This window comes from Pseudophryne corroboree, chromosome 4, assembly GCF_028390025.1.
Source record: "Pseudophryne corroboree isolate aPseCor3 chromosome 4, aPseCor3.hap2, whole genome shotgun sequence".
Taxonomy (NCBI): Eukaryota; Metazoa; Chordata; class Amphibia; order Anura; family Myobatrachidae; genus Pseudophryne; species Pseudophryne corroboree.
In genome coordinates this window covers 435,827,694-435,848,637 of record NC_086447.1, presented here as the reverse complement: position 1 = coordinate 435,848,637, position 20,944 = coordinate 435,827,694, and the positions used below count along the sequence as shown (strand labels likewise).

Genomic DNA, 20,944 nt, shown 5'->3' with positions numbered 1-20,944 from the left:
CTTCTATCATTTTTCTAGCACATGACAGTTATGAGCTGATTTGCTGGAGCACCAATTGTCATATGCCGCAAGCTTTAAAACTCGTTACGTATGATAAAACTTGTTGATAAATCAGTCCCTAGGCTTAGTACATAGACCCCTTCATCCTATAGGCATAATCCCCATATATCGTGTATGCATAGCAATCTCCATATTATCCTCCATACCAGAGGCGGCTGCAGCACCAACTATCTAGTGCAGGGGAGGTGCTAAGCACATATAACCATACATGTGAAGATGTGTGTAATATATGAGGTGCTAGTGTATCAGGGATTGTCAACTGTGCTGTATACCACAGCAGCGTTGGTGAACCTGGGGCACGGCATTAGGCTTTACTCTACTAAGCCCGCCCCAGACTCCTGTGAAACTAGCCAATAAGAGGCTTGAGGGCAGGCTTAAGAGAGGGAAGCCTTATGCCAAGTCCAAGGCTCTGCACTGAGGCTGTGGTATACAGCACCGCTGCCGATCCTGGATACACTGCGAGCCAGGGCAGGCCTGAGCCTATTTTTATTTAGTAAGCAAATAAGTTTTGGCGCCCTTTGATGGGATAAACTTCTTAAAGGGACAGTGCGTGCTGCCATAAAAAGGGGTGTGGTATCACAAGAAAGGGGCGGGCCAGACAATTTTACCCCAATCTGCAGTGCCAGATATACATATGCCCCCAGCAGTGCCAGATACACATATGTGCGGGTGGGGGAGGGGCGTGGTTGCCGCGGGTGGGGGAGAGGCAGGTGCAGGGCTGTTGCGGATAGGGGAGGGGTTCCGGAGGTGGTGGGGAAGGGGCGGGTGGGGGGGTGCCGCGGGTGGTGGAGGGGTTCCTGACACCATTTCTCTGACGTCCTAGTGGATGCTGGGAACTCCGTAAGGACCATGGGGAATAGACGGGCTCCGCAGGAGACTGGGCACTCTAAGAAAGAATTAGATCTACTGGTGTGCACTGGCTCCTCCCTCTATGCCCCTCCTCCAGACCTCAGTTAGAATCTGTGCCCGGCTCGAGCTGGTTGCACACTAGGGGCTCTCCTGAGCTCTTAGTAAAGAAAGTATTTGTTAGGTTTTTTATTTTCAGTGAGATCTGCTGGCAACAGACTCACTGCTACGAGGGACTTAGGGGAGAGAAGCGAACCTACCTGCTTGCAGCTAGCTTGGGCTTATAGGCTACTGGACACCATTAGCTCCAGAGGGATCGAACACAGGCCCAGCCTCGGTCGTCCGGTCCTGGAGCCGCGCCGCCGTCCCCCTTGCAGAGCCAGAAGACGGAAGATTCCGAGGAGAAAATCGGCGGCTGAAGACTCCGGTCTTCATTAAGGTAGCGCACAGCACTGCAACTGTGCGCCATTGCTCCCCATGCACACCACATACTCCGGTCACTGATGGGTGCAGGGCGCTGGGGGGGGGGCGCCCTGGGCTGCAATTAGATTACCTTAAAAATGGCAAAAAACACATAATATAGTCTAATAAACTATATATGTGTAAAAATCCCCTGCCATAATATTAATAAAAGAGCGGGAGAAGTCCGCCGAGAAGGGGGCGGGGCTATCTCCCTCAGCACACTGGCGCCATTTTCTCTTCACATTTCCGCTGGAAGACAGCTCCCCATGCTCTCCCCTGCAGTTTCCAGGCTCAATAGGGTAAAAAAGAGAGGGGAGGCACTAAATTTAGGCGCAATACTGTGTATTATAGCTGCTATAGGGAAAATCACTTTGTGTAGTGTAAATCCCTGTGTTATATAGCGCTGTGGTGTGTGCTGGCATACTCTCTCTCTGTCTCCCCAAAGGACTTGGTGGGGTCCTGTCCTCAGTCAGAGCATTCCCTGTGTGTGTGCGGTGTGTCGGTACGGCTGTGTCGACATGTTTGATGAGGAGGCTTATGTGGAGGCGGAGCAGGTGCCGATAAATGTGATGTCACCCCCTGCGGGGTCGACACCAGAGTGGATGGATATGTGGAAGGTATTAACCGACAGTGTCAACTCCTTACATAAAAGGTTTGATGACATAACAGCTGTGGGACAGCCGGCTCAGCCAGTGCCTGCCCAGGCGTCTCAAAGGCCATCAGGGGCTCAAAAACGCCCGCTACCTCAGATGGCAGACACAGATGTCGACACGGAGTCTGACTCCAGTGTCGACGACGACGAGACTAATGTACATTCCATTAAGGCTATCCGTTGCATGATTACGGCAATGAAAAATGTGTTGCACATTTCTGACATTAACCCAGGTACCACTAAAAAGGGTATTATGTTTGGGGAGAAAAAGCAACCAGTGGTTTTTCCCCCTTCAGATGAGTTAAATGAAGTGTGTGAAGAAGCGTGGGCTTCCCCCGATAAAAAATTAGTGATTTCTAAAAAGTTACTAATGGCGTACCCTTTCCCGCCAGAGGACAGGGTACGTTGGGAGACATCCCCGAGGGTGGATAAAGCGCTCACACGCTTATCAAAAAAGGTGGCACTACCGTCTCAGGATACGGCCGCCTTAAAGGAGCCTGCGGATAGAAAGCAGGAGGCTATCCTGAAGTCTGTATATACACACTCAGGTACTATACTGAGACCTGCTATTGCTTCAGCATGTATGTGCAGTGCTGCAGCAGCGTGGTCTGATTCCCTGTCTGATAATATTGATTCCCTTGACAGGGACACTATATTGCTAACCATAGAGCATATTAAAGACGTAGTCTAATACATGAGAGATGCACAGAGGGATATTTGCCGGCTGGCATCTAGAATAAATGCAATGTCCATTTCTGCCAGGAGAGTATTATGGACTCGGCAGTCGACAGGTGATGCGGATTCTAAAAGGCACATGGAGGTTTTGCCTTACAAGGGTGAGGAATTGTTTGGGGATGGTCTCTCGGACCTCGTTTCCACAGCGACAGCTGGGAAGTCGACATTTTTACCCCAGGTTCCCTCACAGCCAAAGAAAGCACCGTATTATCAGGTACAGTCCTTTCGGCCCCAGAAAGGCAAGCTGGTTAAAGGCGCGTCCTTTCTGCCCAGAGGCAGGGGTAGAGGGAAAAAGCTGCACCATACAGCCAGTTCCCAAGAACAGAAATCCTCCCCTGCTTCCACTAAATCCACCGCATGATGCTGGGGCTCCACCGGTGGAGCCAGGTGCGGTGGGGGCCCGTCTCCAGAACTTCAGCGACCGGTGGGTTCGCTCACAGGTGGATCCCTGGGTTCTACAAGTGGTATCTCAGGGATACAAGCTGGAATTCGAGACGTCTCCCCCTCGCCGTTACCTCAAATCAGCCTTGCCAGCTACTCCCCCGGACAGGGAGGTGGTGCTGGCGGCAATTCACAAGCTGTTCCTCCAGCAGGTGATAATAAAAGTTCCCCACCATCAACAGGGACGGGGTTACTATTCCGCAATGTTTGTGGTACCGAAACCAGACGGTTCGGTGAGACCCATTCTAAATTTAAAATCCTTGAACACTTATATAAGAAGGTTCAAGTTCAAAATGGAATCGATCAGGGCGGTTATTGCAAACCTGGAAGAAGGGGATTACAGTTTGTGGTACAAGACTGCCATTACCAATTCCAGACGTTGCAGTCCACGGCACTGAGGGTATTTACCAAGGTAATGGCCGAAATGATGATACTCCTTCGAAAGAAGGGAGTTCTCATTATCACATACTTGGACGATCTCCTTATAAAGGCGAGGTCCAGGGAGCAGTTGTTGGTCGGAGTAGCACTATCTCAGGAAGTGCTACAACAGCACTGCTGGATTCTGAATATTCGAAATTCGCAGCTGGTTCCTACGACACGTCTGCTGTTCCTGGGTATGATTCTGGACACAGAACAGAAGAAGGTGTTTCTCCCGGAGGAGAAGGCCAAGGAGTTGTCATCTCTGGTCAGAGACCTCCTGAAACCAAAACAGGTGTCGGTGCATCACTGAACGCGAGTCCTGGGAAAGATGGTAGCTTCTTACGAGGCAATTCCATTCGGCAGGTTCCATGCAAGGATCTTTCAGTGGGATCTGTTAGACAAGTGGTCCGGATCGCATCTTCAGATGCATCGGCTGATAACCTTGTCCCCGAGGGCCAGGGTGTCTCTGCTGTGGTGGCTGCAGAGTGCTCATCTTCTCACAGCGCCCGCAGATTCGGCATACAGGACTGGGTCTTGGTAACCACGGATGCAAGCCTCCGAGGTTGGGGGGCAGTCACGCAGGGAAGAAACTTCCAAGGACAATGGTCGAGTCAGGAGACTTCCCTACACATAAATATTCTGGAACTAAGGGCCATTTACAATGCCCTAAGTCAGGCAAGACCCCTGCTTCAAAACCAGCCGGTGCTGATTCAGTCAGACAACATCACGGCGGTCGCCCATGTAAACCGACAGGGCGGCACAAGAAGCATGATGGCGATGGCAGAAGCCACAAGGATTCTCCGATGGGCGGAAAATCACGTGATAGCACTGTCAGCAGTGTTCATTCCGGGAGTGGACAACTGGGAAGCAGACTTCCTCAGCAGGCACGACCTCCACCCGGGAGAGTGGGGACTTCATCCAGAAGTCTTCCAACTGATTGTAAACCGTTGGGAACGGCCACAGGTGGACATGATGGCGTCCCGCCTAAACAAAAAGCTAAAAAGATATTGCGCCAGGTCAAGGGACCCTCAGGCGATAGCTGTGGACGCTCTAGTGACACCGTGGGTGTACCAGTCGGTTTATGTGTTCCCTCCTCTTCCTCTCATACCAAAGGTGCTGAGGATAATAATAAAAAGAGGAGTAAGAACTATACTCATCGTTCCGGATTGGCCAAGAAGGACTTGGTACCCGGAACTACAAGGAATGATCTCAGAGGACCCTTGGCCTCTGCCTCTCAGACAGGACCTGCTACAGCAGGGGCCCTGTCTGTTCCAAGACTTACCGCGGCTGCGTTTGACGGCATGGCGGTTGAACGCCGGATCCTGATGGAAAAGGGCATTCCGGTTGAAGTCATTCCTACGCTGATAAAGGCTAGGAAAGAGGTGACAGCGAAGCATTATCACCGCATATGGCGAAAATATGTTGCTTGGTGTGAGGCTATGAAGGCCCCCACAGAAGAAAGCTTCACTGCCTGAAGTTCAGACGTTTGTTAAGGGAGTGCTGCATATTCAGCCCCCTTTTGTGCCCCCAGTGGCACCTTGGGATCTCAACGTGGTGTTGGATTGCCTAAAATCACATTGGTTTGAGCCACTTCAGACCGTGGAATTAAAATATCTCACGTGGAAAGTGGTCATGCCTTTGGCCTTGGCTTCGGCTAGGCTAGGCGGGTGTCAGAATTGGCGGCTTTGTCCTGTAAAAGCCCCTATCTGATCTTCCATATGGACAGAGCAGAATTGAGGACGCGTCCCCAATTCCTCCCTAAGGTGGTATCAGCATTTCACTTGAACCAACCTATTGTGGTGCCGGCGGCTACTCAGGACTTGGAGGCTTCCAAGTTGCTGGACGTAGTCCGGGCCCTGAAAATCTATGTTTCCAGGACGGCTAGAGTCAGAAAGACTGACTCGCTGTTTATCCTGCATGCACCCAACAAGTTGGGTGCTCCTGCTTCTAAGCAGACTATTGCTCGCTGGATCTGCTCCACGATTCAACTTGCACATTCTGCGGCTGGACTGCCGCATCCTAAATCTGTAAAAGCCCATTCCACGAGGAAGGTGGGCTCTTCTTGGGCGGCTGCCAGAGGGGTCTCTGCTTTACAACTTTGCCGAGCTGCTACCTGGTCGGGATCAAACACGTTTGCAAAATTCTACAAGTTTGATACCCTGGCTGAGGAGGACCTTGAGTTTGCTCATTCGGTGCTGCAGAGTCATCCGCACTCTCCCGCCTGTTTGGGAGTTTTGGTATAATCCCCATGGTCCTTACGGAGTTCCCAGCGTCCACTAGGACGTCAGAGAAAATAAGATTTTACTCACCGGTAAATCTATTTCTCGTAGTCCGTAGTGGATGCTGGGCGCCCATTCCAAGTGCGGATTGTCTGCAATACTTGTATATAGTTATTGCCTAACTAAAGGGTTATTGTTATGAGCCATCTGTTCGTGAGGCTCAGTTGTTATTCATACTGTTAACTGGGTATAGTATCACGAGTTGTACGGTGTGATTGGTGTGGCTGGTATGAGTCTTACCCAGGATTCCAAATCCTTTCCTTATTGTGTCAGCTCTTCCGGGCACAGTTTCCCTAACTGAGGTCTGGAGGAGGGGCATAGAGGGAGGAGCCAGTGCACACCAGTAGATCTAATTCTTTCTTAGAGTGCCCAGTCTCCTGCGGAGCCCGTCTATTCCCCATGGTCCTTACGGAGTTCCCAGCATCCACTACGGACTACGAGAAATAGATTTACCGGTGAGTAAAATCTTATTTTTATGGCCCACACACAATAATGATGCTACACAGTGGGGGGTATTCAATTGTTAGGAAAAAACAGACACCTAACTGACTTTTCAAACATTTGAATTCCCCCCAGTAAGGCTTCTAATTACTTTTAAATTACCTGCCTGTTGCCAGGGGTGTCCTGTGCGTTGCCAGGGGTTTCATGCCCATTGTCAGTGGTTAAATATGCGTTGCCAGGAGTCTCCTGGGCGCAGCTCCAGTAAAGTATGGGAGGGTGGGTGCGGCCATAATTAATTATACTGCTAGCCTCTACAACCCCCCGCAGTGGATTGAGATACGCTGGGGGCTGCAGAAGCGCTTCCGTACATTGCAGTGTAAAACCAAAAATCTTACAATGCCCGCCGCCGATGAGACAGGCGCTAGAGGTCAAATGTGACCTCTAGCGTCTGTCTTCTCCTTGGCGTCGGCCATATTTGGTGGGTCTTTTAACACAGCATTGTATGAAAGCACTTCCACAGCCCCCAGCGCGTCACAATCTACTGCGGGGACTGCGGCGGCTAGCGTTACTGGGTGGCTGGTTCCGTGAGTGCTCCCCGTTGCCCCTGGGTGCTCAGGCCCGGGAGCACCCACGGATATATTAGCCCAGATCTGTGACTCTGACTCCGCCCAGCGTTGCTTCTCCGCCCAGCGTTATACACGGAGTCACAGATCTGGACTAATATATAGGAGATTTTACAAGTTTGTTGGGGAAAAAGATATGAAGGCAGAAGTAGGTTTTTTTCCGCCTGCAGAAATTCGTGCTTTTTTTTTTTTTTTTTTTTTAAATAGTGTTATGTTAGGGAGTTCACAAATACAGTGTTGTACATAATTTAATGAAATTGAAAGATCGGTGTTCAATTCAAAACAAATCATGGTTTTAAGCATCGTAAATGGGATAATTAGTCATTGCCTAATAATTGCATATTTACCTACTGGAGCCCATACATAAGGCAGCTATTGTTGCCAGTCCCCGTTCTGCTGATGCCTGGTTCATGGGATTAGGGAAATCCAACATTTTGGAAATCCTTGTTTCCCCAATGCTGACCAAAAATTGATCGGAAATAGCGAGTCTGGAATTTTTAACATGCTGTGTTTTGCCAATTTCCCTATGGATCGCTGACCATCGATGCCCACTCATGGGCAGAATGGGGAATAGCAACAAAAAAGGAGGGTGGGTGCGGCCATAATTAATTATACTGCTAGCCTCCACAGCCTCCCGCAGTGGATTGAGTTACGCTGGGGGCTACGGAAGCGCTTCCGTACATTGCAGTGTAAAACCAAAAATCTTACAATGCCCGCCGCTGAGGAGACGGGCGCTAGAGGTCAAATGTGACCTCTAGCGTCGGTCTTCTCCTTGGCGGCGGACATATTAGGGTGTGCTATCAATAGCGGCTGGTATGGGGATGGTAAGTTCCCCTATATGGATACTAGACAAAAAAAAGGAAAATTACCAGCGCTGGTTGATCATGATATTTAAAATATGTTTATATATCTGGAAGGGTCTGGGACTGAGGGTCGACAGCACAAAGGTCGACACACCTTAGGTCGACGCCAATTGGTCGACACACCTTAGGTCGACGTGGACAAAAGGTAAAAAAATTGCAATAAATAAAATAATGCCACACAGAATGCCTGTATGGGATAATTAATATCAACAAATATTATTCCACAACGCTGGCTAGGATTCACTCAAGAAGGACTAGTGTCACTGGCTATGACCATCAATAATCGGTTGTTTGGCATAGATCCAATACTTTGCAGTCATGAGGTTTTTACCAGTGATCCAGATGCAGATGTTGTCCACCTTGTTAACAGCTGGAAAGTTTTGTCCTTGATGGATAGTACGAATAATCCGGGTACCTAGTTTGAGTGGCATAACTCTCTACACCTGACAGGTATCATTATATATTAAAATACAAGCCGTTCGGAAATTTACGTTATAAAATAAAATATAGTCATAGAGTCATTATTGGTCCCAAAGTCCATTAACGGTGAAAATATTAAAACTATTGTGCAAAATGTAATTAAACATATTTAAACATGATTATTCATCTATAGAGCTCCGATTATGTGACCAATCAGGTCACATGATCGGTGCTCTGTCCAATGGCACCGATTCAGGTATGATCACGTGATGTATCACACATGATCAGAGTCTGGTTTGTAACATAGCAACGGATGAAAACAGTGTTTGTTGTCCGGCCACGTGATATATCCAGCATCCTTTGTGGGTCACGTGACCGGTCTCTGGTCCCTGTATACTGCAGGTCCCGGCTCCCGGACAATTTGCTGTCCGGTCATGTGATATACCAAACATCCTTTGTGGGTCACGTAACCGAACTCTTATCCGTATGTATTACAAGTCCCGGCTCCCGGAAGTACACTCGTCTGATGTTGTAATTATGTTACCATGGTAACTCGCGGGCCAATCACACTATATCTTTGTATTTACATGAAAAACTGACAGATTCCTAGGGTGAGATTCAAATGATATATCACGCCCAATTTCCTTTCTAAAATGATTTCCGTTATTGCGCATTTTGCTCCCATAATGATTAGGTTTAGCTGTGTAAAGGGTTGGGTGCCTCGCTACTCCGGGGTAGCGAGCTAAAATAATGATACAATGTCCCTGAGGGCAGAAACAGAACGAGTGTGAAGAGGGGTGAAAATAATTGAATCCCGCCCTAAGAGTCATAGACAGAGGGTGTATAACACAGAATTTCCATGGTATACAGACTATGTAGGATAATCAATAAAGGAGTGTGGTAGATATATTATAGTAATAACAGCAGGGAAATCCCATCGTTATTTAAACATCTCGGATGGGTACCAAATTAATCCAACACTCGAAAGGTGTGCAGGAAAAAATATATATGTATATACCAAAACACATACAAAGGTTTATGCAGGTTGAGTATCCCTTATCCAAAATGCTTGGGACCAGAGGTATTTTGGATATGGGATTTTTCCGTATTTTGGAATAAATGCATACCATAATGAGATATCATGGTGATGTTACCTAAATCTAAGCACAGAATGCGTATATGTTACATATACACCTTATACACACAGCCTGAAGGTCATTTTAGCCAATATTTTTTATAACTTTGTGCATTAAACAAAGTGTGTGTACATTCACACAATTCATTTATGTTTCATATACACCTTATACACACATCCTGAAGGTCATTTAATACAATATTTTTAATAACTTTGTGTATTAAACAAAGTTTGTGTACATTGAGCCATCAGAAAACAAAGGTTTCACTATCTCGCTCTCACTCAAAGTCCGTATTTCGGAATATTCCGTATTTCGGAATATTTGGATATGGGATACTCAACCTGTAATAGTTTAGAAAATTATAATATGTTGGTAAGAGGATAGTATATCCCATAATTTTAATATAATCATATAGTTCACATACGCAGAGAGAAGAAAACCAGTTTAGATCAAATTACAGAATTCAATTCCATGGTCTCACTGAGACCCACTGGATGTAAAGAATTAAATCTTAACATCCAAAAGACACTGCTACATAGGTTCAAGAAATTATCGCCTCCTCTTGGGGTTGGGGCGATTTTGTTCAAGACGTGACAGAGACAGGAGGGATCAGTTGAGTGTTTTAGAAAATAGTGTCTGGATACACTATGTCTGACATTTATTTATTTTATTTATTTATTTATTTAACCCGCAGTTTTCTCGTTGTGTGACCTATATAGTTAAGTCCACAGCTACATGTTAATTGATAAATTACGAATGTGGATTTGCAATTCCTGAAAGATTTCAGTTTGTAGGTCTCATTAAAATAAGGGAGAGTAATCGTGGTGGTCTTACGTTGCATATGTGAACACATGGTGCACCTCGTCAAACCACACTTATGAAAGCCCAATGGTTTGGTGCTAAGCCAATCGGAACCCTTCTGGGTGGATTTGTTCTTTTATCACCTTTTAAATAGCTAGGAGCTAAAATAGTTTTCAGGGATTTATTTTTTCTACATGTTACTTGAGGTTTGGCAGGTAATATTGCCCTAAATATAGTGTCTTGTTTTAGAATTTTATAGTTGCGCTATAATATGGTTTTAATCTCTTGGGCGCATCTATTGTATTTACAAATAAATGAGAATTCTCTATCCGTAGTATTTTCTCCTCCTTGTCTTGGTTTTTTTTGGAGGAGTTGTAGTCTATCCATATTACAGACCTCTGTATAAGCCTGTTTTAATAATGCCTCTGGATAATCTCTATTTTTCAATGAATCTGATAATTCTTTAGCTTGTATGGAGAAGGTCTCAATGTTGGTTTCTCATACGTCCTAGATGATGCTGGGGTCCACTTCATGACCATGGGGTATAGACGGTTCCGCAGGAGCCATGGGCACTGTTAAGACTTTTCAATGGGTGTGAACTGGCTCCTCCCTCTATGCCCCTCCTCCAGACCTCCGTTTTAGAAATGTGCCCAGGCAGACTGGATGCACTCCAGGGGAGCTCTACTGAGCTTCTCTGAAAAGACTTATGTTAGGTTTTTTATTTTCAGGGAGAACTGCTGGCAACAAACTCCCTGCTTCGTGGGACTGAGGGGGCAGAAGTAGGAACCAACTTCCTAAAGAGTTTCATGGCTCTGCTTCTGGCTGACAGGACACCATTAGCTCCTGAAGGGTACTGAACGCTAGCCGTGTCTAGATGCTCACTCCCACAGCACGGTCACCCTCCTCACAGAGCCAGAAGTCAGAAGACAGGTGAGTAGAAGAAGACAGATCTTCTATCAAGTAAAGTGATGGCTGAGGTACAGTGCAGTGCGGCTGGCGGGAGCGCAGCGTGCCATTGCTGCCCACAAACACAGGCACTGCAGGGCACGGGGAGGGGGGGTGTGGCGCCCTGGGCAGCAAAAACACCTCTGTAAACTGGCAAAAATGGGGCATAAGATGCCTAGGCACAGCCCTACCCCCGCCAGTATAAATATTATGAAGAGTCTGAGGTAAAAACGCGCCATTGTGGGGGCGGAGCTTCTTCCTTTAGGCAGCCAGCACACTGCTCAGCGCCATTTTCTCTCTCCTCAGGCTGCAGAGACATCGCTGGTCCTCCTTCACTTCTGACTACAAGTATCGGGGTGCAAAACCGGGGGGGGGGGGCACAAGCGAATTTGGTGCTTTACAAGTGTGTTTTTACTTTCTAAAAAGCGCTGCATGTCAGTGGGCATTCTGTGTTCAAAGGCATTAGATACTGGCGCTGGGGTTGTGAACTGGCTGCTCCTAAACTGTGTCCCTCTGACAGATTTTACTGTGGGTCTGTCCCCTATAAGTCCCAGTGTGTCTGTGTGTGGGTTGTACACGTGTGTCAGACATGTCAGAGGCAGGGAGTTCCTCCCCGGAGGAAAGCATTTTAGGGACACAGAAGTGTAATGTGGTGGCGCTGCCGGCACAAGAGCCTGCATGGGTGAAAGAGATACGTGATAGTATGCATCATATCAATAGGAGATTAGAGAAGTCTGAATCTCATGCTGAGTGCTGGTGAAAATCTGTGGAAGATGTGATTTTTCAGGGCTCTGTTCTTCCATCCGCAGGCGACCCCTCTGGGTTACATTAGAGACCATTTGCAAATATTGTGAATACTGATACCGACACGGACACTGATTCTTGTGTCAACGATAGTGACTCCAGAGAAATAGATCATAATTGGCAAAAAATATACAATATATGATTGTAGCTATAAGGGAAGTGCTGGAAGTCATGGAAGCCACTCCTGTACCTCAGGAGAAGGCTTATTTCTATAAAGAAAAGAAATCCGAGGTCACTTTCCCTCCTTCCCATGAGCTTAATACACTCTCCGAAGGGATGTGGGAGAATCCCAAAAAGAAATTTTGTATTCCCAAGAGAATTCAGATAGCTTATCCTTTCCCGATGGAGGACAGGAAAAAATGGGAGTCACCCCCTGTGTTAGACAGTGCACTGTCCAGGTTGACCAAGAAGGTAATTCTCCCCGCACCTGGCACGGCTTCACTAAAAGAGCCGGCAGACCGAAAGATGGAAACTACATTGAAATCCATTTATGTTGCCAATGGTACGCTGTTCAGGCCCACAATTGTTTGCGCATGGGTGAGTCGCGCTATTGAGAAATGGCCAGAAAGCGTGTCATCAGAAATTGGCACGATTGATAAAGATGAGATACTCCTTAAGTTAGGGAATATCAAAGACGCTGCCGCATACATGCTAGAAGCGATGAAAGATATAGGACTCTTGAGTTCACAAGCCGCTACCATGGCAGTATCGGCTCGTGGGCGTTGTGGATACGCCAGTGGAACGCGGATGCAGATTCCAAAAAGAAATATGGAGGCTCTCCCATATAAAGGGGGAGGCCTTATTTGGCGATGGACTGGATGAGTTAGTCTCTGCGGCTATCGCAGGTAAGTCGACATTTTTGCCCTCTGCGCCTGCACCGGCAAAAAAGACATTTCACCTTCACATGCAGTCCTTTCGGCCCAATAAATCCAATAAAGCGAGAGGTTCCCCCTTCTTTGTAGGTAGGGGAAGGGGAAAGGGAAAGAAGTCCACAGCGGCTTCAGATTCCCATGAGCAGAAGTCTACCCCTACTTCTGCCAAATCTTCAGCATGACGCTGGGGCTCCTTTGCGGGATGCCGCTTGGGTGGGGGCACATCTCAAACTGTTCAGCCAAGGTTGGATTCTGTCTGGCCTGGATCCCTGGGTGTTGCAAATAGTGTCCCAGGGATACAAGCTGGAGTTACAAGACGTTCCCCCATGCCGATTTCTCTAACGTCCTAGAGGATGCTGTGGACTCCGTAAGGGCTATCGGGAGAGACTGGCTCCGCAGGAGACATGGGCACTTTAAGAAAGAATTTTAGTTCCTGGTGTGCACTGGCTCCTCCCTCTCTGCCCCTCCTCCAGACCTCAGTTTGATTCTGTGCCCAGAGGAGCTGGGTGCTTTTCAGTGAGCTCTCCTGAGTTTGCTGATAGAAAGTTTTTTTGTTAGGTTTTTTATTTTCCGGGAGCTCTGCTGGCAACAGACTCCCTGCATCGTGGGACTGAGGGGAGAGAAGCAGCCCTACTCTCTGAAGCTAGGTCCTGCTTCTTAGGCTACTGGACACCATTGGCTCCAGAGGGATCGGTACGCAGGATCTCACCCTCGCCGTCCGTCCCAGAGCCGCGCCGCCGCCCCCCTCGCAGAGCCGGAAGACTGAAGCCGGGTGAGTATGAGAAGCAAGAAGACTTCACAGGCGGCAGAAGACTTTGTGATCTTCACTGGAGGTAACGCACAGCACTGCAGCTGTGCGCCATTGCTCCACACACCTACACATACTCCGGTCACTGTTAGGGTGCAGGGCGCAGGGGGGGGGGGTGCCCTGGGCAGCATTTGGGACCTCATTCTGGCAAATGAACACATATATACAGCTGGGCACTGTACTGTATATATGTAGGAGCCCCCGCCAAAGAAATAAAATTTAAGCGGGACAGAAGCCCGCCGCTGAGGGGGCGGGGCTTCTCCCTCAGCACTCACCAGCGCCATTTTTTCTCCACTGCACGCTGAGAGGAAGCTCCCCAGGCTCTCCCCTGCTGATACACGGTAGAAGAGGGTTGAAAAGAGAGGGGGGGGGGCACATAATTAGGCGCAAAAAAGTATATCAACAGCAGCTACTGGGTTAACATTAAGTTACTGTGTTATTCCTGGGTTATATAGCACTGGGGTGTGTGCTGGCATAGTCTCTCTCTGTCTCTCCAAAGGGCCTCGTGGGGGAACTGTCTTCAGAAAGGACATTACCTGTGTGTATGGTGTGTCGGTACGCTTGTGTCGACATGTCTGATGTGGAAGGCTATGTGGGAGAGGAGCAGGAGCAAATGACTGTGGTGTCTCCGCCGACACCTGATTGGATGGATACGTGGAAGGTTTTAAATGATAATGTAAATTCCTTGCATAAAAGATTAGACCAGGCTGATGCATTGGGACAGGCAGGGTCTCAACCCTTGCCTGTTCCTATGTCGCAGGGACCGTCGGGGTCTCATAAGCGCCCACTATCCCAAATTGTTGACACAGATACCGACATGGATTCTGACTCCAGTGTCGATTACGATGATGCAAAGTTACAGCCAAAGTTGGCTAAATCACTCCGATATATGATTATAGCAATTAAGGAAGTTTTGCACATCACAGAGGAAACCCCTGTCCCTGACACAAGGGTTTATATGTATAAGGGAAAGAAACCTGAGGTAACTTTTCCCCCCTCACACGAACTGACTGAGTTATGTGAAAAAGCTTGGGAATCTCCAGATAAAAAACTGCAGATTACCAAATGGATTCTTATGGCGTATCCTTTCCCGCCAACGGACAGGTTACGATGGGAATGCTCCCCTAGGGTGGACAAAGCTTTAACACGCTTATCCAAAAAGGTAGCCCTGCCGTCCCAGGATACGGCTACCCTCAAGGATGCTGCTGATCGCAAACAGGAGGGTACCCTGAAGTCCATTTATACACATTCAGGTACCTTGCTCAAACCGGCAATCGCGTCGGCCTGGGTGTGTAGTGCAGTAGCGGCATGGACTGATACCTTATCAGAGGAGTTTGATACCCTAGATAGGGATACTGTTTTATTGACCCTGGGGCATATTAAAGACGCTGTCCTTTATATGAGAGATGCTCAAAGAGACATTAGTCTGCTGGGTTCTAGAATAAACGCTATGTCGATTTCTGCCAGAAGGGTCCTGTGGACTCGGCAATGGACAGGTGATGCAGACTCTAAACGACATATGGAGGTTTTACCTTACAGGGGTGAGGAATTGTTCGGTGAAGGTCTCTCGGACCTGGTCTCCACAGCTACGGCTGGAAAGTCAAATTTTTTGCCTTATGTTCCCTCACAGCCTAAGAGAGCACCGCATTATCAAATGCAGTCCTTTCGTTCACAAAGAAACAGGAAAGTCCGAGGTGCGTCCTTTCTTGCCAGAGGGAGGGGCAGAGGAAAGAAGCTGCACAATACAGCTAGTTCCCAGGAACAGAAGTCCTCCCCGGCCTCTGCAAAATCCACCGCATGACGCTGGGGTTCCACTGGCGGAGTTGGGGCCAGTGGGGGCGCGTTTTCGGAATTTCAGCCACATGTGGGTTCACTCCCAGGTGGATCCCTGGGCAATAGAAATTGTGTCTCAGGGTTACAAGCTGGAATTCGAAGAGGTGCCTCCTCGCCGTTTTTTCAAATCGGCCCTACCGTCTTCCCCCCTAGAGAGGGAGATAGTGTTAAATGCAGTACAAAAATTGTATCTTCAGCAGGTGGTGGTCGAGGTTCCCTCCTTCAACAGGGAAGGGGTTATTATTCGACCATGTTTGTGGTTCCGAAACCAGACGGTTCGGTCGGACCCATATTGAATTTAAAATCTCTGAACCTATACTTGAAGAGGTTCAAGTTCAAGATGGAATCGCTAAGAGCGGTCATCGCCAGCCTGGAAGGGGGGGATTTTATGGTGTCACTGGACATAAAGGATGCGTACCTTCATGTCCCCATTTAGACACCTCATCAGGCGTACCTAAGATTTGCGGTACAGGACTGTCATTACCAATTTCAGACGTTGCCGTTTGGTTTCTCAACGGCTCCGAGGATTTTCACCAAGGTAATGGCGGAAATGATGGTGCTCCTGCGCAAGGAGGGTGTCACAATTATCCCGTACTTGGACGATCTCCTCATAAAAGCGAGATCAAGAGAGCAGTTGCTGAACAGCGCATCTCTTTCACTGAAAGTGTTACAACAACACGGCCGGATTCTCAATATCCCAAAGTCGCAGTTGGTTCCTACGACTCGTCTGCCTTTCTTGGGCATGATTCTGGACACGACCCAGAAAAGGGTTTATCTTCCGATAGAAAAAGCCCAGGAACTTATGACTCTGGTCAGGAACCTTTTGAAATCAAGACAGGTGTCCGTGCATCATTGCACTCGAGTCCTGGGAAAGATGGTGGCCTCATACGAGGCCATTCCCTTTGGCAGGTTCCATGCGAGGACTTTCCAATGGGATCTGTTGGACAAGTGGTCCGGATCACATCTACAGATGCATCGGTTGATACCCTGTCCCCCAGGGCCAGGGTGTCGCTCCCGTGGTGGCTGCAGAGTGCTCACCTTCTCGAGGGCCGCAGATTCGGCATTCAGGATTGGATCCTGGTGACCACGGACGCAAGCCTCCGAGGTTGGGGAGCAGTCACACAGGGAAGAAATTTCCAGGGTCTTTAGTCAAGTCAAGAGACTTGTCTGCACATCAACATCCTGGAACTTAGGGCCATATACAACGCCCTACGTCAAGCGGAGGCCTTACTTCGCGACCAACCAGTTCTGATCCAGTCAGACAACATCACCGCAGTGGCTCATGTAAACCGCCAAGGCGGCACAAGGAGCAGAGCGGCAATGGCGGAAGCTACCAGGATTCTTCGCTGGGCGGAGAATAATGTAAGCGCACTGTCAGCAGTATTCATTCCGGGAGTGGACAACTGGGAAGCAGACTTCCTCAGCAGACACGACCTACACCCGGGAGAGTGGGGACTTCATCCAGAACTCTTCGCACAAAATTGTGAGTCGGTGGGAACTGCCACAGATAGACATGATGGCGTCCCGCCTCAACAAAAAGCTACAGAGGTATTGCGCCAGGTCCAGAGACCCTCAGGCAGTAGCGGTAGACGCCCTCGTGACACCGTGGGTGTTCCGGTCCGTCTGTGTATTTCCTCCTCTTTCTCTCATACCCAAGGTGTTGAGAATAGTAAGAAAAAAAGGAGTGCGAACAATCCTCGTTGTTCCAGATTGGCCACGACGGACCTGGTATCCAGATCTGCAGGAAATGCTCACGGAAGATCTGTGGCCTCTTCCTCTAAGGCAGGACCTGTTGCAACAGGGACCCTGTCTGTTCCAAGACTTACCGCGGCATGGCGGTTGAACGCCGGATCCTAGCGGAAAAAGGTGTTCCGGTTGAGGTTATCCCTACGCTAATAAAGGTTAGGAAGGAAGTAACAGCAAAACATTATCACTGTATATGTCGAAGATATGTTTCTTGGTGTGAGGCCAGGGGGTGTAGTATGGCTGACCGGCGGTCAGCTTACCGACGCCGGGATCCCGGCAGCATACCGGCGCCGGGATCCCGGCGGGGAGGGGCGAGTGCAGCAAGCCCCTTGCGGGCTCGGTGCGCTCGCCACGCTGCGGGCTCGGTGGCGACCTGCGGTTGCCACGGGTTCTATTCCCACTCTATGGGTGTCGTGGACACCCACGAGTGGAAATAGTCCCTGTTGGTCGGCATGCCGACCATCTGGATACTGAGCCGGCGGGATGGTGGAGGAGGTCATGTGACTGTCGGCCAGCAGACCGGCGGTCACATGAATACCACCCGAGGCCAGGGATGCTCCTACGGAAGAATTCCATCTGGGCCGTTTCCTTCACTTCCTACAAACTGGAGTGGATTTGGGCCTTAAATTAGGCTCCATTAAGGTCCAGATTTCGGCCCTATCCATTTTCTTTCAAAAAGAATTTGCTTCTCTCCCAGAAGTTCAGACTTTTGTTAAGGGAGTACTGCATATTCAGCCTCCGTATGTGCCTCCGGTGGCGCCTTGGGACCTTAATGTGGTCTTTGACTTCCTAAAGTCACACTGGTTTGAACCACTGAAAACGGTGGAGTTGAAATATCTCACTTGGAAGGGGGTCATGTCATTAGCCCTAGCTTCGGCTAGGCGAGTGTCGGAATTAGCGGCTTTATCACATAAAAGCCCCTATCTGGTGACAGCACGCTTGCTTCTCCGCCGCACAGGCGAACACTGGGCACTGCAGGACTGCATGACCGAGGACGCTCGGTACGGACCAGCCCTAGGAGAGGTATTTAATTACGTGTAAAATGACAGCATCTACTTGCTTTTGAAACTGCTAATCACGGCACTTTATATCAGTCTTGCACCGTTCGGTTGCTCACTGGAACTGTAGACACTCATTTAAAGAGAGCAATTGGACCCTCTGTCTCACCTTAACAAAGGATACAATTCTTCAGCTCTCATACTCATATGATCAAGGTGTTTTGCATTTTAATTTCTGCATGAATATTTCTTTTAGTTGGAATATAAAATCTATTTTTAAAGTGTTACAATTAATGTTATTAATACAATAAATTACTTTTTACACGTCAGCTCTTATTTCAAATTGCTCTTACACATTGCGCAGCCGTTCCTTCTTCTATTATATTTGTTTTTCTACTAAACACACACACAGTGTTTTACGGTAGCGCAGGTGATAGAGCAATCTCATAATATAACAATCATTTTATTAGCAATATTTGAGGGCTATTCAGCAGTTGTTAGTTGCTCCTTGCTCTCTCTTTTGTGTTACAAAACATCACACTCTGCTGTCAATACTCCAACAACACGGTTGGATCATAAACTATCCAAAGTCACAGTTGGAACCGACAACAAGATTGTCTTTTCTCTGGATGATCATGGACACAGAAGTTCAGAGTTTTTCTTCCGGTGGAAAAGGTTCTGGAAATCCAGAGAATGATAAAACAGATATTGAAGCCAATAAGTGTGTCGATCCATCAGTGCATTCGGTTGTTGGGAAAGATGGTGGCGGTCTACGAGGCCATACAGTTTGGCAGGTTCCATGCCAGAGTTGGACAAGTGGTCGGGTTCCCACTTACACATGCACCGAAACATAATCCTGTCTCTCCTGTGGTGGTTGCATGGCTCTCACCTGCTAGAGGGACGCAGATTCGGGATTCAGGGCTGGCTCCTGGTAACCACGGATGCATGTCTCCGAGGCTGGGGAGCTGTCACTCAGGGAGAAAGCTTCCAAGGAAAATGTACAAGTCAGGAAGCCTGCCTTCACATAAACGTGCTGGAATTGAGAGCCATTTACAACGGCCTTCAAAAAGCGGTACATCATCTTCAAGATCATCCTGTGCAGATCCAGTCGGACAATGTAACAGCAGTCGCGTACGTAAACAGGTAGGGCGGAACGAAAAGCAGAGTGGCAATGGCAGAGGTGACGAAGATCCTCCTTTGGCCAGAAAGACATGTAAAGGCTCTGTCGGCAATTTTCATTCTGGGAGTAGACAACTGGGAAGCAGATTTCCTCAGCAGACACTATCTCCATCCAGGAGAGTGGGGCCTCCACCAAGAAGTCTTCGCAGAGGTGACAAGTCTTTGGGGAATTCCTCAAGTAGACATGATGGCATCTCGTCTCAACAAGAAGCTTCAGAAATATTGTTCCAGGTCGAGAGACCCTCAAGCAATAGCAGTGGATGCGCTAGTGGCCCAGTGGGTGTTCCGGTCGGTGTACGTCTTCCCTCCACTTCTGCTGATCCCAAAAGTACTCAGGATCATAAGAAGAACAAGAGTTTGAGCAATCTTCATTGCCCTAGACTGGCCTAGGAGGGCTTGGTACCCAGATCTTCAGGAGTTGCTCATAGAAGATCCTCTGCCTCTTCGCGAGGACCTGCTGCAGCAGGTGCCATGCGTTTATCAAGGCTTACCGCGGCTAAGTTTGACTGCATGGCTGTTGAGCGCCGGATCCTAGCCTGAAAGGGTATTCCCAAGGAAGTCATCCCCACCCTTATTCAGGCCAGGAAAGGAGTAACGTTGAAACATTACCACCGTATTTGGAGAAAATATGTGTCTTTGTGTGAATCCAAGAAGGCTCCTACGGAAGAGTTTCAGTTGGGACGTTTTCTCCATTTCCTGCAGGCGGGTGTGGAGGCGGGCCTCCGATTGGGATCAATCAAGGTCCAAATTTCGGCCTTGTCAGTGTTCTTCCAAAAACAATTGGCCTCTCTTTCAGAGGTTCAGACCTTCGTGAAAGGGGTTCTGCACATCCAGCCTCCATTTGTGCCTCCAGTGGCACCATGGGACCTTAATGTGGTGTTGCAGTTCCTTCAATCGGATTGGTTTGAGCCTCTACAAGAGATAGAGTTTAAGTTTCTCACTTGGAAAGTGGTGATGCGTTTGGCATTGGCATCCGCACGGCAGGTGTCTGAATTGGGGGCCTTGTCTCACAAGAGCCCTTACCTGATCTTCCATGAAGATAGGGCAGAGTTGAGAACTCGTCAACATTTTCTTCCAAAGGTGGTTTCATCTTTCCACATAAACCAACCTATTGTGGTGCCAGTAGTTACTGACACGTTCACGGAGTCAAAGTCTCTAGATGTGGTTAGGGCTTTGAAGATTTATGCTGCTAGAACATCTCGAATACGGAAAACAAAGTCTTTGTTTGTCCTGTATTCTCCCAACAAAATTGGGTGTCCTGCTTCCAAGCAGACTATTGCGCGTTGTATCAGAGGTACGATTCAGCACGCTCATACTACGGCTGGATTGCCGTCGGTGAAGGCCCATTCCCCTAGGAAGGTGGGCTCATCCTGGGCGGCTGCCTGGGGGGTCTCGGCATTGCAACATTGCCGAGCAGCTACTTGGTCGGGGTCAAACACATTTGCAAAATTCTACAAGTTTGACACCTTGACCGATGAAGACCTCAAGTTCGGTCAATCGGTGCTGCAGGGTCATCCGCACTCTCCCGCCCGTACTGGAGCTTTTGTATAAACCCCATGGTCATGAAGTGGACCCCAGCA

The 20,944-nt window shown here is 48.4% G+C and overlaps 1 protein-coding gene across 2 annotated transcripts in view; it reads left to right on the top strand.

The window, feature by feature from the left end:
* Positions 1-20,944, top strand: part of PGM3 (phosphoglucomutase 3) — a 118,011-nt gene that overhangs the window by 45,597 nt on the left and 51,470 nt on the right. The window lies entirely within an intron of this gene.